This window comes from Vicugna pacos, chromosome 2 (genome assembly GCF_048564905.1).
Source record: "Vicugna pacos chromosome 2, VicPac4, whole genome shotgun sequence".
Classification (NCBI taxonomy): Eukaryota; Metazoa; Chordata; class Mammalia; order Artiodactyla; family Camelidae; genus Vicugna; species Vicugna pacos.
The window spans coordinates 11,925,142-11,940,158 of record NC_132988.1 but is presented as its reverse complement, the minus strand read 5'-3'; the positions used below and the strand labels follow the sequence as shown (position 1 = coordinate 11,940,158).

At 45.2% G+C, this 15,017-nt stretch overlaps 1 protein-coding gene and 1 non-coding gene across 3 annotated transcripts in view; one reads left to right on the top strand and one right to left on the bottom strand.

The window, feature by feature from the left end:
• Positions 1 to 15,017, top strand: part of TMEM131L (transmembrane 131 like) — a 159,179-nt gene that overhangs the window by 61,030 nt on the left and 83,132 nt on the right. The window lies entirely within an intron of this gene.
• On the bottom strand, positions 1,939 to 2,011 carry TRNAT-UGU (transfer RNA threonine (anticodon UGU)). Its single transcript has one exon. It is a non-coding gene; the product is annotated as a tRNA-Thr (tRNA).

Sequence of the window (15,017 nt, the reverse complement as noted above, 5' to 3'; positions counted from 1 at the left end):
CCCAGGCAGGCGGCAGCAGACAGGGTCTCTTCTTATGGCTCTAACTTACTTTATCCACACGTTTCAGTGCCGTATTTTTCTCGATAGACTTAATAGCCTCTCCGTTTTTAATTTCTTAGTTTTCTCAGCATTTTTTAAACAACTGCAGCATTTGCGATTTAGCAAGTCACTCTATACCCTTGACATGACTAGACCTGACTTTTTTTAAGGTGAATAAAAAATATAACTTAACCTGACATTGGTTTTTAAAACTGTTCTATACATTGTTTATGACCCCTTTTTAAAAAAAAATTAGATTTGGTAAAGATTTATATTGAAACTTGGGAAACCTTTTTCCATGACATTTCCTGTGGTTTCTGATATATTACGGTGAGGCTGACTTTATACTGAATAACTGAAAAGATATTCTGAGGCCTGAATTGTGATTTTATAAATCCGTGACGCTAGTTGAGAAGTTTTTCTCCTATTCAGCAAATCGTATTGAGCCCCTGTTCTCTAAATGCTTGGGACACGTTGGCACACAAAATTGGCGCATGAGACCAAAATCCCCGTCCCAGTGGGGCTTATAATCTAATAAAATATGAGAAAGAGACAGCAAACCTCAGTATAATAAACAACTACAGTTTTGGACCAAATATGCCACACTGATGAGGGATGTTGAGGGTCGGGGAGTATATATGGGCGGGTGGGGAGGGCTATGTGGGAACTCTGGGAACAGAGTTCACAGAAAGGAATTTTCTGCTCAATTTTGTTGTGAACCTGAAACTGCTCTAAAAGAATAAACTCTATTTTAAAAAAGCGCAAAAAAAAAAAAAACCCCTACATTTTTGGATGTTTGAAGGTGTTATGTCGAATGGAGAAAGTTGAAAAATGGGGCAAGGAAAAAGAGGGTGAGGATTGTGGGCTGGGGGCTGTCATTCTAAGCAGACGGGGTGTCTAGGCTCGTTCAAAGGGTGAGATTTTACAAAGATTTGGAGGAGGTGAGGGAGTTCACCGTGGAAGAAGAATGTTCCAGACTAAACAGTAAGTGCGGAAGCCTTTAAAGAGGGAATTAATGCCTGGAGTGTTTAGAGCAGCGGGAGCTGACCAACTGTGTCCCAGGGAGGGGAGGGGACTGAAGGTGGTGGAGTCACTGGGGAGAGCGTGCTGTGGGGTTCACGTGAGACCTGTGAAATGGGGAGTCATAGCGGAGTTCTGAGCACAGCAGTGATGTGGTCTGAGTTAGGTTCAGGCAGGCCATCCTGGCTGCTGTTGACCTAAACTGTGAGGAAACCACGGGAGGCCACTGCAGTCAGTAGTCAAGAGATGGAGAGATGCTGGTACTACCCGGGCCAGGACGGAGGTGGGGAAGGTGGTGAGGGCCTGGGTGTGTTTTGAACGCAGAGCTCCCAAGCTCCCCAGTAGACTGATGTGGAATGCAAGGCAGAGAGCAGTCAAGGATGATTCCAAGGGTATTGGCTTCAGCAGCTGAAGGTGAAGAGTAAGGCGGGGTAAGGGGAAGAGTTTTGTTTTAAACTTTGTTTTTGAATGTCTTCTAGACTTCCCAGTAGACCTGTAGGAGTGCTGGAATTGGAGAGAGGGCTGGGCTCAAGATGTGGGATTTGAAGACTGTATCAGATCAGTGAGTGAACAGTTGTAGATGGGAAAGGAGGAAGCCGGGGGCTGGATGGAGCCCAGGGGTCTCTGTGGAGAGAGGTGGGGGAGGAGGAGCCCAGAGAGTCAGGGAAGTGGAGCAAAGTAACAAGACGTGTTTGGGAATTGAAAATTTTTTAAAAAATTGAAGTATAGTTATTTATAATGTTGTGTTAGTTTCTGGTGTACAGCGATTCAGGTATACATATATATAGTCTTAAATTTTTTTCCTTTTTTTGGCGGAGGGGAGAGAGAATTACGTTTTTATTTATTTTATTTTATTTATTTATCTAAAAAAATTTTTAAAGGAGGTACAGGGGATTGAACCCAGGACCCTATGCATACAAAGCACACACTTTACCACTGAGCTATAACCTCCCCCATATATGTATTATTTTTCATATTCTTTTTCATTATAGGTTATATAAGATATTGACTACAGTTTCTTGTGCTATACAGTAGAAAATTATTGTTTATTTATTTTATGTATAATAGTTTGTATCTGCTAATCCCAAACTCCTAAGTTATCCCTTCCCCTTTTCCCCTTTGGTAACCAGAAGTTTGTTTTCTATGTTTGTGAGTCTGTTTCTGTTTTATAAATAGGTTCATTTGTGTCATTTTTTTTAGGTTCCACATATAAGGGATATTATATGATATTTGTTTTTCTCTGTCTGGTTTACTTCACTTAGTATGATCATCTCCATGTGCATCCACGTTGCTGCAAATGGCATGATTCCATTCTTTTACCTTGAGGAGTAGTAGGAAATTGGAACTTTTGTTACCTTTTAAATAACTTATAAATGTGGAAATGTGTTACTTGAATCAATCAAAAGAAATAATTACAAGTTGTATGTAAGACGCATGTACCTTCCTCTTACTCTTGAGTTTTCTGAAGGCATATACCTCTGAAAAGTGTTAATATTTTCAAAGATATTGAACCACTTGATAGTTTCAGAAAATCGGCGGCGGGGTGGAGGGAAGCGCTACCGGGTCCCCCCCTCCCCCACTCCTAACATTGCCGGTCGGTGTTTTGGTAATTGCCTCCTCGCTTTCCTCTGTGTTTTTAGTTGTCATCGCGCTGCACATGCCTGTCTTGCTTCCCTGTATTTACTTGTTGGCAGCTTTCCCCCCACGTTGCTATTATTATCTTCACAACTAGGTCTTTACTGGAGAGCTCTACTTGTTTTGCAATCGCTGTTCACTGATAAAGCCTGACCCTTGCCTTGCCCTCCCTGCTCTGCTGGGCCCTGGAGCCGGGTCCGGCTTCACACTTGGTCTGAGAATGCGGGAAGGAGAGAGCGAAGTGCTGGACGAGCAAGACCCGAGCTGGCCTGGCCGGTGGGAGGGGAACCAGCCCGCAGGGCCGCACAAAGGGAGGGCGGGCCTGTGCCCAGGGGCTCCTTTCCTGGGCCCTAGTGACCTCGAGGCCATTCTTTCTTCCGTGACATCTTCAGTGATTACATTTCAGTGCCTCAAGGCTTTGAAAGAAAAATTACAATTTAAAAGGAAGACTCTTCATGCACTATTTGCATATGAGTGGCGTCTGTATAATTAAGAACAATTAAATTCTCTGGGCTGGATTGAAAGGGAGGCGCCTGCTACTCTTTCAAGTGGGGTGCACCTGGAGCCGGCGCTCTCTTGAAGTAGATAGGAGCCATTCTGCCCACCTCCCCAGCTCTACCCCCCTCCCCAATAAATGAAATTCTGAAAGATTCTTCAGCCTTGTCCTGATTTGCTTCTGTAGTCTTTCCTATTGAATGTGAATCTTTACTATTTTGCTTTGATGCTGGCCTAGAACTGACACGTTCCCTGCCCCCACCTCCCCCTGCCCTTTGCAAAGCTCTTTACATCCAAATTTCATTTAATCTCCTCACAGTGGACCCAGGGGGTGTTACCTTAATTTTACAGTAAACAGAAATTCTGGTTACATGGACATTAGATGATCTCAAGCATTCATCTGGCTCGTTGAGACTACCTTTGTGTATTGTTCTCTGATGGGGACCCAGTGACTCTAGGCCCTGGGACTCCAGCAGATTTCTTTCTTTCACTGCTATAACCCTCTTATCATCCTTGGACTCCTTTCTCCCGAGACTGACTAGGAAACTGGACCCAGTCTGGCCCCCTTTTTCCCCTTCTGATTTTGCAGAAACTCTGCACTTCATCACGGTGTGGAAGAACTTCGGATAGAGCAGGGAGACGGGCGTTTTCTATTGCAGGGTTCCCGCCCGCCACCCCCGGGGTGGGAGCTAGTGTGTGTCAATGACTGAGGAAGCTGCAGCAGTCTTCAAAGAGTAGAAGAACTTTTACTCCCCGCGCCCTCTCTGCAGTGGGGATGGTGTTAGGCTCTGACTGGCAAGGCCCCTTCTGGGACTTTATTCCTAGAAGTGGGGACAGTCACCTTTGTGTTCCTTCCAGCATCTTTTGTAGTTCTGCTGTGGTCACGTGGTCTGGGTTCCCCAAAGTGTGTGACAGAGGTCCTTGGGGTCCCTGGGTGGGACAGGTCCCTGCCTGTGAGGTTATGAGGCAGGACAGGATGCTAGGTTCTGAACAAGAAGGTAGTTTTTGTGTGCCCAGCTCTGAGGACATTTCTCACTTGGCACCAGCCTGTGACCAAAGCCACCACAGGCCACCAGCACAGTCGGTGGCTTTCCCCAGTGTCGGGCAGCGGAACCAGCCTTTCTTTACTCAACAGTTTTCTTTGTTTTACTGTCAGGTTTGGGTTCCTTTTATTGCTTTCACCACTTAGCCTTCTGGTTTATTGGGGAGCTCTGGTTCTGGACCACAGGAAAGGCTGGTGGTGCTGGAACTCACCTACCCGGAGCTGGCAGAGGCTGGGGGATGGTGCTGTTGTGTAGTGTGGGTTCTGCTGGGCAGTGGTCACTGGCAGTTTCTGGTGTTTGAAATGGGTGAGAGCTGTTTCAGTTAGTCTTAAGTTTTGAGGGAACGGAGTTACAAAATACCAGTGATTTAAAACATGATAGAGTTTTTTTTTCTTTCTCGCTCTCATATGACACCTCTGGCTCCAGAAAGTCTTCAGGGAACCCACTCCCTCCAGCTCCCTGTGTTCCGTCCCCTAGGGTACCAGGCCTGGCACTCAGGGTGGATACATGGGATTAGCAGCAGCAGATGGGAGGAAGGCGTGCAGGAAAGGGCCAGAAGCTTCCTGGCAGCCTCCACTCAAACCTTCCACTTACACCTCATTTGCTGGAACCTGGTTCCGGGACCATTCCCAGCTGCAGGGGCTTCTGGGAGATGTGCCCAGCTAAAAATTATACAGAAGATAGAGAGAAGGTTTATTAAGTGCCGAAGAACAGTCTTTGTCACAGAACCCTGGGAAAGAAAGCATGAAACTGTATTTCTCAAGGGAAAATTGCTTTTGACACAACACATCTCCTCCATCCCTGGGAGAAAACCCAGCCCTTCTGCCTTGTGTTAAGGAGTACTTGTTTTTCTGGGCACACTCGGGATGATTTCTCCAGTGTCAGTAAGCCTCGGGTTTCATACGAGAAGAATCAGCGTTTAAGGCATTCTGACAGTGGGATTATATCCCATAAGCCGTGAACTTGGCTCTTTGGGCAAGTACGGAGTATCTGCTCGTGTGTTAAGTGGACAGCCTGATGGACCAACTAAAAAGAGCTGCTTCTACTTTTTTTTTTTTTTTAGCTTACATCCAGAAGGTAAATTGTTTTTTTCTTTTAAAGGGAGAAGACTTATTTTTTTTTTTATTTGGCATTTTTACTGCTGACAATCTATAGAAGTTTTAGTATTTAGTGTCAGGTCTGGCTTAAGGAGCAGTTTCTATTTCTTTCTTTTGTTTTTTTAACATTTTTTATTGATTTATAATCATTTTACAATGTATCAAATTCCAGTGTAGAGCACAATTTTTCAGTTATACATGAACATATATATATTCATTGTCACATTTTTGAGACTTTTAAAAAAATGGTTTTATAAGATAATGTCTTTATTCTTAAAGTTTCTTTTTTTTAATTGAAGTGTAGTCAGTTTACAATGTTGTGTCAATTTCTGCTGTACAGCATAAAGTTTCAGTTATACATATACATACATATATTTGTCTTCATATTCTTTTTTCATTATAGGTTACGTGCAAGATATTGAATATACTTCCTTGTGCTCTACAGTAAAACCTTGTTGTTTATCTATTTTATATATCATAGTATCTGCAAATCTCGGTCTCCCAATTTATCCCTTCCCACCTCCCCCTACCCCTCCACCGCCCTGGTAATCACATATTTGTTTTCTATGTCTTTGAGTCTGTTTCTGTTTTGTAGATAAGTTCATTTGTGTCCTTTCTAAAGATTCCACATATAAGTAATATCATAGGGTTATTTTTCTTTCTCTTTCTGGCTTACTTCACTTAGAATGACGATTTTCAGGTCCATCCATGTTGTCACAAATGGCATTATTTTATTCTTTTTTATGTCTGAGTAGTATTCCACTGTATAAATATACCACAGCTTCTTTATCCAGTCATCTGTTGATGGACGTTTAGCTTGTTTCCATGTCTTGGCTATTGTATACAGTGCTGTTACAAACACTGGGGTGCATACATCTTTTCAAATTAGTTTCCTCTGGATATATGCCCAGGAGTGGGATTGCTGGATCATAGGGCAAGTCTATGCTTAGTTTTTTAAGGAATCTTCATACTGTTTTCCATAAAGACTGCACCAAACTACATTTAAAGGGAGAAGACTTGAGCTTGTTGAATAGTGACATGCAGTCCAGGGAGTCCGAGGAGCAGGAGTGCCCTGGACACACAAGTTGCTGTCGTGCAAGGCTAGTAGCCACTGTGTTCTTCCCAGCCCGCCCAGGCTTCAGGCCCCACGGCCAGTGGGGCACGAGGCTGGCCTTCGAGGGACACTTAAAAAGCTTAGGCGTTTTTCATTAGATTTTTTCCAACAGTATTGCTAATATTCTTTGTAATTGCCTAAAGAGTGTTTCGATATACTTGCTCACATTGGGATTAAAACATCAACCAGTTCATTGTGTTTGAATTAACATGTTCTGGGCCGGGAAGTTGTATAGGTTTATTCTTTCATCCTACCAAGAAACTCCAAGAAATTACCGTTTGTACTTCCATTCTTATGTTACCAACCTTCCTGCAGCCCATATGCCTTTGTTTGTCTTTTCCCCTTGTCTGGAACTTCTTCCTCTGTTTTTACCTAAAGACAGCATCTCCGGCCTGTTGACCCTACTCCAGTGCCACCTCTTTCAGAAAGCTTTTCTGAACCGGCTCCACACCATCTTTCCCTCTTCTGGACTTTGTTCCACTTTGTGTCCTGGTGGGACTGTCAGCCCGTGAAAGTTAGCTGGTCTCTCATTCTTCTTCGGACTCTTGGGTCAAACTGCCTTGGCTGCAGTAACGTCTAATGCAGGTAGAGAGAAGGAGTGAACGTCAGTGGGATTTGGCATTGTTGCTCTTACAGTACGAGTATATTTATCTGCAGAGTTGCTTGGAGGCTCAGAGATGATCGTTAGAAAACAGCTTGTTCTCTGTGTCTGTGAATTCTTTTCTGTTATGATTACAAAAGGGGAAAGGAGTGGGAGAGGGATAAATCAGGAGCATGGGATTAACAGATACACACTACTATATGTAAAATAAACAACAAGGGTTTCCTGTAGACCACAGGGAGCTCTTCAAATCTTGTAATAATCTATAATGGAAAAGAATCTGAAGAAATACATATACACACACACACGTGTATCTGTATAACTGAATCACTTTGCTGTACACCTGAAACTGATGCAATATTGTAAATGCTCTATAGTTCAGTTGAAAAAAACCCAACTTGTTTATGTTCACAGAACTAATATCTAAATTTATATGGGCACTTTGGAAACTCAAAATTGCTTTTCTAAACATAGCTACAGTATTGCACAAACTTGTTTTGCTTACCTATGACTGGGGAGGAAAGGCCTTTATACCCTGTCTCCCCATTCATTTATCGTCTGTGTGAGTTTCTGCTTTGGCTTCCTCTTTCCCATGGGCAGCATCTGGCCAAGATGAATATCGCTAGAGATGTCTAATACTGAATTACTGTTTCATGCTGACTTGCCCTAGAGCTGAATGGTGGTGCGGAATGCATTTTGTATTTTGCAGATTTCAAAATCATATTTAATTGTTTTAACATATAGCAGAGTCTAGGAAAAGATGTTACATCTTAAACCATAAGAAGCCATGCATTGCAGTAAAGAGAACGCTGGATGGGTGTTAGGAAACATTAGCATAATTACTGGCCTTTTCTTTTATAGGTTTTTACAAGGGTATTTAACCACTTAACTAAAGGAGGTCTTAATGGCGTATGGACTGTGGTGTGATTAAATGTGTAAATGTAATAATATATTCTTTAAAGGGCAAATGTAATGCCTTTTGAATGTAAGGTCCTGCTAGTGAGACTAGAAGGTGGAAGCTGATTTGCGTGGTATCAGTGTGTCAGGTCCCAGGATAGCCCTCAGCATTGGCTGCACGTGGAGCTAAAAAAGGTAGAGTCAGGGTCTCAACAGGGCTCCCGGTGGACAGGGTGGCTGTCACTCACCAAGTTGGGGAGACAATGCTGTGAGCTGATGGGGAGACTAAGTCCGATGCCCAGCTCCGTCTTGGGTTCCATCTGGAGGTGCCCGTGGACCGTCTGCCGGGTGGCATCTGGTTCAGATGGAAACACAAGTCTGAAGCTCAGCAGAGGTGTCCAGGCCGCAGATGCACAGGCTTGGGGAATGAATCAGTCAGACCACAGGAACCAACTCTGGCTGATTTAAGCAGAAAAGGAATTTATTGAAAAGATGTTGGGCAGCGCACAGAATCTCGAGGAAGACTTAAGAACCAGGCTCAGAAAACAAACAAGCCAAAAGGGGACTTAGCAGCTAGAACCACAGCCAAACCGTGCCGTGGAAGGAGGCTGCCAAGGAGACTCCCGCCCCTGCCGCTCTCACCCTGCTTCTGGTGGCTGTGGTTATCACCCCCAGAGCCAGTCTCCACCTCCGGCCCTCCTTGTGGCATCACCTCCTGGTGCCCTGCCTCAGGCAAGTGACTCAGGCTAAGTCTGGGTCATACGCCTGCAGCTAGGGTGCTGGCCAGGCTGCTAAAATTGGTACAGTGGACCCTTCAACAACACGGGTTGGAGCTGCATGGGTCCACATAAATGCGATTTTTTTCCTGTAAATACGGATGACAAGACCTGCAGTTGGTTGAATTTGTGGGTAGGGAACCGCGGATGCGGCGGGCATCCCGAGGGCTGGACTGTAGTTATGCACAGACTTTACACCGTGTAGGGGCGGAGCTGCAAAATGCTAGCCGGTGTTCAGGGGTCACTTGTAAATGATCTTTTCACAACCCAGACGGGGTAACTGTGGGCAATCTGTGAATGTGGTAAGGAAGCTTACGTGCTAGACAGCCAAAAAAATCCAGATGTTTGTATAGGAAAGCACCACTCTCTTGGTGATGGGTGCCCCTTGAGCCTAGGGGGTGAGTGCAATTGGCTGGAAAGAGAGGGTGACCTGGTACAGGTGAGCAGAGGGGAGGACCTTCACGGAGGGCAGGAGCGGCCGCAGAGCGGGGAGGAAGACTGGACTATATTTCCTAGAAACCAAGGGAGGGCACTTCAGGAGAGGGTAGCTGGTGGAGAGATTAACTGAGCTCAGCCCTCGACATCACAGCTTGTTATCATCGGTGACCTCAGCAAGAGCAGTCCTGGTTGTGGGAGGGGCAGGATGCCAGAGGGAAGTGGGGTGGGAGGCAGCGCAGGGGAGGGGCTCTGAACACACATCGTGGTCCCGTTCAGCTACCTGGCCGCTGAGTGGGCTTTGGCAAGTTGTTCAAGCTCTCAACGCGTCTATGTCCTTGTGTGTGGAAGTGGGATAGTAATAACATTCACAGGGTGTGTGGGATTATGTGGGATGGTCAAGGGCTTGGCGCAGCATCCAGTACACTGTAAGTGCTCAATAAATGTGCTTGCTGTCATTGGTACTTTCATGGGCAGTTGGGCTGCAAAGGGAAGAAGAGGGCTTGAAGCAGGTAGGGACCATCAGGGGGTCTTCTCAAGTAAGGGGCCGTGAGTTTCAGGTGTGTAAGTGGAGGAGAAAGACAGTGCTGGTAAGGAGATGGTGGAAATCCTGGGGAGGGCAGGAAGCGGCTCTGAGGCCCTGGAATCAGCCCAGGACCCATGCATTAAGGGGCGGTCGGGGTCACCTTGAAGGGAAAAGAACACCTCCTCTGTGGGTGAAGAAGGTCATCAGCAACTCAGGGGACAGACTGGTGTGGAGGACGTTTGTCTTGGCCTGGGAGGGCTTGGCCATCCGCTTGCTAAGTGGCTGAAACCCCAAATGTCTTGTTGGCGAGAGAGCCTCCAACAGTCCGTTGTTGGTATTGCTCCAAGTACTTGGCTTGGCTTTGACTTTGAAGCCAGACGCTTTCTGTGAGTAGAAGAAAGTGGGAAAATCCTATTGTACCAAATGACGTTTTGCCCCTCTGTAGGAATTTAGTGGGGAAAAAGACTGGTTTCTGCATCCATTTTTAAGTGGTTCTTTGCAAGTGGTTGATTTACTGGGAAGAATGACATTTCTAACTTAAGTAGATTGTGTGTTTCACATTTTTTTCCTCTCAATAAACTTTTGGGGAGAAGCATTTTTTAAAATTAAAAGTCAAAAAGCCCAAATTCCCTGGGAATAGCAACTGAGTCCTAGAAACACCTGTTTCCTGCTCAAGGTCCAAGGGGGTTAACAGTCCCTACCTTTGGGAGTCTCCAGGTCTCTTCAAGGTGCCTCACCTTCTCTGACTCTAAGGAGAACAGCCCAGTAAGTAGCTCATTAGCATAACATATCTTTCCTTGAATAGTCTAGACAGGAGCATCATTTTGGTGTGGTCTACTTTGTTACCTTCCTGAGGCAGAGAGGGTTTGTGAAATGGGTGGGAAATCTTTCCTCTTGTTCCTGCAACCTTTTTGCCCTCATCCAGTGGCTGAAACCATTGTCTTAACCTTAAAAATTAAAAACAAACAAACAAACAAACAAAAAAGCCAAAACGTGCTGCTTCCCCCGGGGTGCTGAAAGAGTTTAGATATAAAAGGCAGCTAGCTGTGGATGTTGGGGCTTTGAGAAACAGATGAAAACCAGTCCATTTAGGAATATGGAAAATCAGGCAGTCCCACCCTTCCTGTCGGTGGTCACCGTGAAGTTGTCTCCCACCTGTTTGGCAAGGATGGCAGCCTCTGCAGTCCTGTCCTGAAACAGCAGTGTTTTCCAGAAGCTAGGTAGACCTGTAGGTTTACCGTGAAAAGGTCCAGCACAGACCCACGGCACAGGAGACTTGCTTCACGGAGTGATAGGGCGCACATCTAGCTTTGCCACTGTTCCCGGTCCCCGTGGTCCAGGAGTGCCTCCCGGGTAGCGGCACTGCTGTCTGGGGCTGCCCTCCTTTCTGCACCGCTCACACCGCCTTCTTGGCTCTGTGCTCCACACTACCAGGTGCTCAGAAGTTGTTCTCCCAGTGTGGCTCCTGCACCCTCAGCCGTTGCATCTTCCCTCACGCTGTTAGCTTTGCTGGAAGCACCTCCGTTCCATTTCCACTTGGGGAAGCTGTCTGTTGAGTCCCAGCCCTTGATGCCTTTCCTGATTCTTTTGGGTAGATTTCTTCTCTCCCCTCTTTGAACTCTCTTGATCTTTGAGTTTTGCGCATTGGCACACGAGCCTTGTCTGGATGATCATCTTGAGGGGCAACTCTTCCTGAGCCGGCCGCTCCCCTGACCTCCCTTCCTGAGTGGCCCAGAGCTGCCGGGCTGGGTCCGGAGCCCCGGGCCCTGTTGCTCACTCCCAAGAGGTGGAGCACCGCGTTGAAAATGATGTGTTTTGGTCACATAACATTTGTGAATGGCCAGAACGGTTGGTGATAGTTAATTCATTTTTATATCTACGTTACTGGACTGAAGTTTTTTAAAGGGTGTACCTGATATCGGCAGATGGATTTAATTTGCTTCGGAAGAAGGACCGGACTTCCTAGCACGTTTTTAAGGATCTCGGAGGCACCCAGTCCAACCCGTTCAGTTTGCCGAAGAGGGAACCGAAGCCTTGTGTCCCATGCCAGGGCTCATGGCTGGGACCTGAGCCGGGGTCTTCTGGTTTCTTTCCTCTTGTTTGTATTAGCTGCTTTTTCGAAGTGTGTTTCTTTGGTATATAGAGGAAAAAACGATGGCAAAAGTTAAAAATAAAATAAGTCAGGTAGCCTTAGGCAAAGATATTCTTTCACAAAAGTGTGTGTGGAGTTCCTTGTCCGTATGTCCTGCTGCCGAAGGAAGGTGCAGCTCTTGGCAGAAGGTGGGCGTCTTCAGAATAAGGGCTGAGTGGGTGTGGGATGGGGTCCATATAACTGAGATGCCTCAGCCCAGATCACTGGCACTTCCATGCCCTGTTCCTGTGCCTGCCTAGTCCTGTTACAAAAGCAAAATGGCCCCTCTTGCTTCTCTCTTTTACTAAAAGACTTTTCCTTATAATTATCTTGCAGATGGGGAAAGGGTGAAGATTAGAAATATGTGGTATGAATTTATAATTTATCTTTACAAGATGCACGTGTTCATTTTATGGCAGTTGTGGGGACTCTGAGTGAAAGAGGCCAGCTGGACTTTGATGCAAAAGAATCATCCGTATTATTAAGGATGCACATGTGAAGAGGTTAATGCTGACTCTGGAGGGAAAGGGGAAAGGGGGAGACATTTTATCTTTTTATTTCTGTAGCTCTTGAGGCTTAAGTTATTTTTTTCGACGTTGTGGGATTTAGGAATGAAAGCGTTGGCATCTTTTAAACACAGTGAAGTTTCCTCGCTAGCCCTGATGTTTGAGGAGAATTGCTGATGTCTGTGCTTGACGAAATTTCGGCAGTTCGCTGCTTTTTCCCTCTTTGGTCTTTAACCAGTGCTTGAGGTCGTGTATGTGTGTGAGAACTCTCCATGTCTACACCTGTATCTAACATGGTTTTATCTATGAGAACTTACTTTTAAACTTAGAGAGTGGTGTTAAATCTCCTTGTGTAACTTGATCTAGTTTCCAAATTGTCAAGTGAATAGAAACTGACTAGTGAGAAAAGATGAATCTGTTTTATGGCTTTTAGGAAGAAATATTGACATGGTTTTATTTCTCCATTGTGAGGTCAAAATAGAGTCTCTTTGCAGTAAGAGAAATTCCAGCTATTTCTACCTTATTGCTTTAGGTTGGACCTTAATCTGATTTGTTTAATTTTTTTTTTATTGTGGGGGAGGTAATTACATTTATTTATGTATTTATTTAATGGCAGTACTGGGGATTGAACCCAGGACCTCATGCACGTAGCCATGAGCTCTACCACCAAGCTACACTTTCTCCCTTAGGTTGGGCCTTAAATGCCCGATTTTCTTTGGGTGTGTGATACTTCCTGATTGTAGGACTTAGAAAAGTCTGTTACGGTATGAGCCAGGCCAGGTTTCATTTGTTCTATTCAGAGGTAATTACTGCTACCCCACTTGGGAGCTTTAAATCCCGAGGTCAGCTCTGACTCCGGGCTCCGTTGGCTCCTGGATCTGTTCCCACTGCTTTTCCTGTTAGATGAGCACCGTCCTCTTAGTAACATGACCTAATATTTATTGCGCTTAACTATGTGCCAGGCATGAGGCAAAGGCCTTGTTATTTCGTTTTAACCTCATGGTGACTATAGAGAGGGTACTGTTGTCATCTTCATCTTACAGACAGTAAGGCTGAGACTTTTGAGAAGTTGAGTGACAGGCCCACGCAGGAGTAGAAAGTGGTGGCTTTGCACCTGATCTCTGAAGCTCTCTCCCTGCAGGCGAGACATCCTTGGTTCCTTGGGTAGGTCGTGTGAACTTGGATAGGCCTGAACACCCCGGGCTCAGGTTTCTGACCTGGACACGTCTGCGGTGGAATTTCGGCTCTGCCTCTGAGTAGCTATTACGTAATCTTGGGTGAATCACTTAAATCCTCCAAACCTCATCTTCATTCAGAAGTTGTGTGTGAAATCTGACGATAAATCCACTTTCAGGACACAAGGCAGGAAGAAGACTGTCCGTAATTATTTTCCTTCCTCCTGTAGCAGCAGCCTGACTTTTCTAAGATGATTTTTGGCAGGTGAGGTCGCCTGTTTTCTTTTTCCTCTGGAATGCTGAGCCCCGGCCAGCTGGGTCTGGAGTGGGGGTGGCTGCGTGCATCTGATGCTGGCAGCTCTTTACGTCCATGGCCTCCTGTGGCAATTCAAAACATTTCTGGAGGCCACTGGGTGTGTGAGTGGCCTTTTTGTTTTGCAGGCAAGTCAGGGACTTAGTCCTGGCCTTTTGGGGTTTGAGTACATGGCAGACCTCTTATCTGCCCAAGCTGGTCACAAGTGAAGAGGTTGGCAGGAGAGGCAGACGGAGCCTGAGCTGTCACCCTTATTATTAATACAGTTAATGCTGGAGATAGAATAAAGGCGATATGAATGGAAGATAACAGAGAAAGGATGCTTAGGAAGGAGGATGGAAGAAGGGAGCTTAGAGGCAGAAGAGTGGAGGGAGGAAGAAAAGTGTACAGCCAGGATACTTCCTATGAGATGAGGAGTTTGGAATGGGGTTCTCTGGTCTCCGTACTGTTTGCACCTTCAAGAAAAATGGGAGAGGGGCTTGCTGAAGGTCACAAAGCGTCTATAGCCTGGCGGGATTGACACTCAGATGTCTACTTGTGAACCAGCCTCTGAACTGTACTCAGCAGAGGGCTACTTTGTTGGAGGAACAGATGGAAGGACTGTTCTGGCAGACTTGCTTTGAAAGCAGTTATACAGGCTACATTTAGGAGCTTCTCCAGTCAAATGTTTTTGGAGTATGTGGCTTTTAAAATGTCATATGACAGTTGATAGTTTCTTGATAGACACACACATCCTTGTACTTTATAAATGTTATATATTTATATGTATTTCATATTTTATGTCTTTAAGTATGCTTCTGTGTTGTTATAACTCATTTTTTTTTAGTGTGTCATCTTTATGTGTTTTTTGGTATGTTAACTTGTGGCTTCTGATTCTGAAGGAAAGTGAAATCATCATTATGATAAATAACTACTGAAAATATGACCTGTCCTGTGAGATTTTATGTGATGGTTAATCTTAAAAATAAAGACCTGGTGATGGGTTCAACCTTCAGGAGCGAGCCTGGCTGTGTTTCCTGTGCTTTCTGTGTTACAACTAGTCTAACAAATTCAGAGGCCCAAGTTCCCTCCCTCTCCAACCCTCTCTACCCAAAACCCCCTTACTTGGATGTCTTTTCTTGATTTGGGGTTGGTGAGAATAGATATGTTGTCTGAATTCATCCAGAAATGAAGTCTATGAAAATTAAATCTATCTTCATTTGTATCTGAATGCT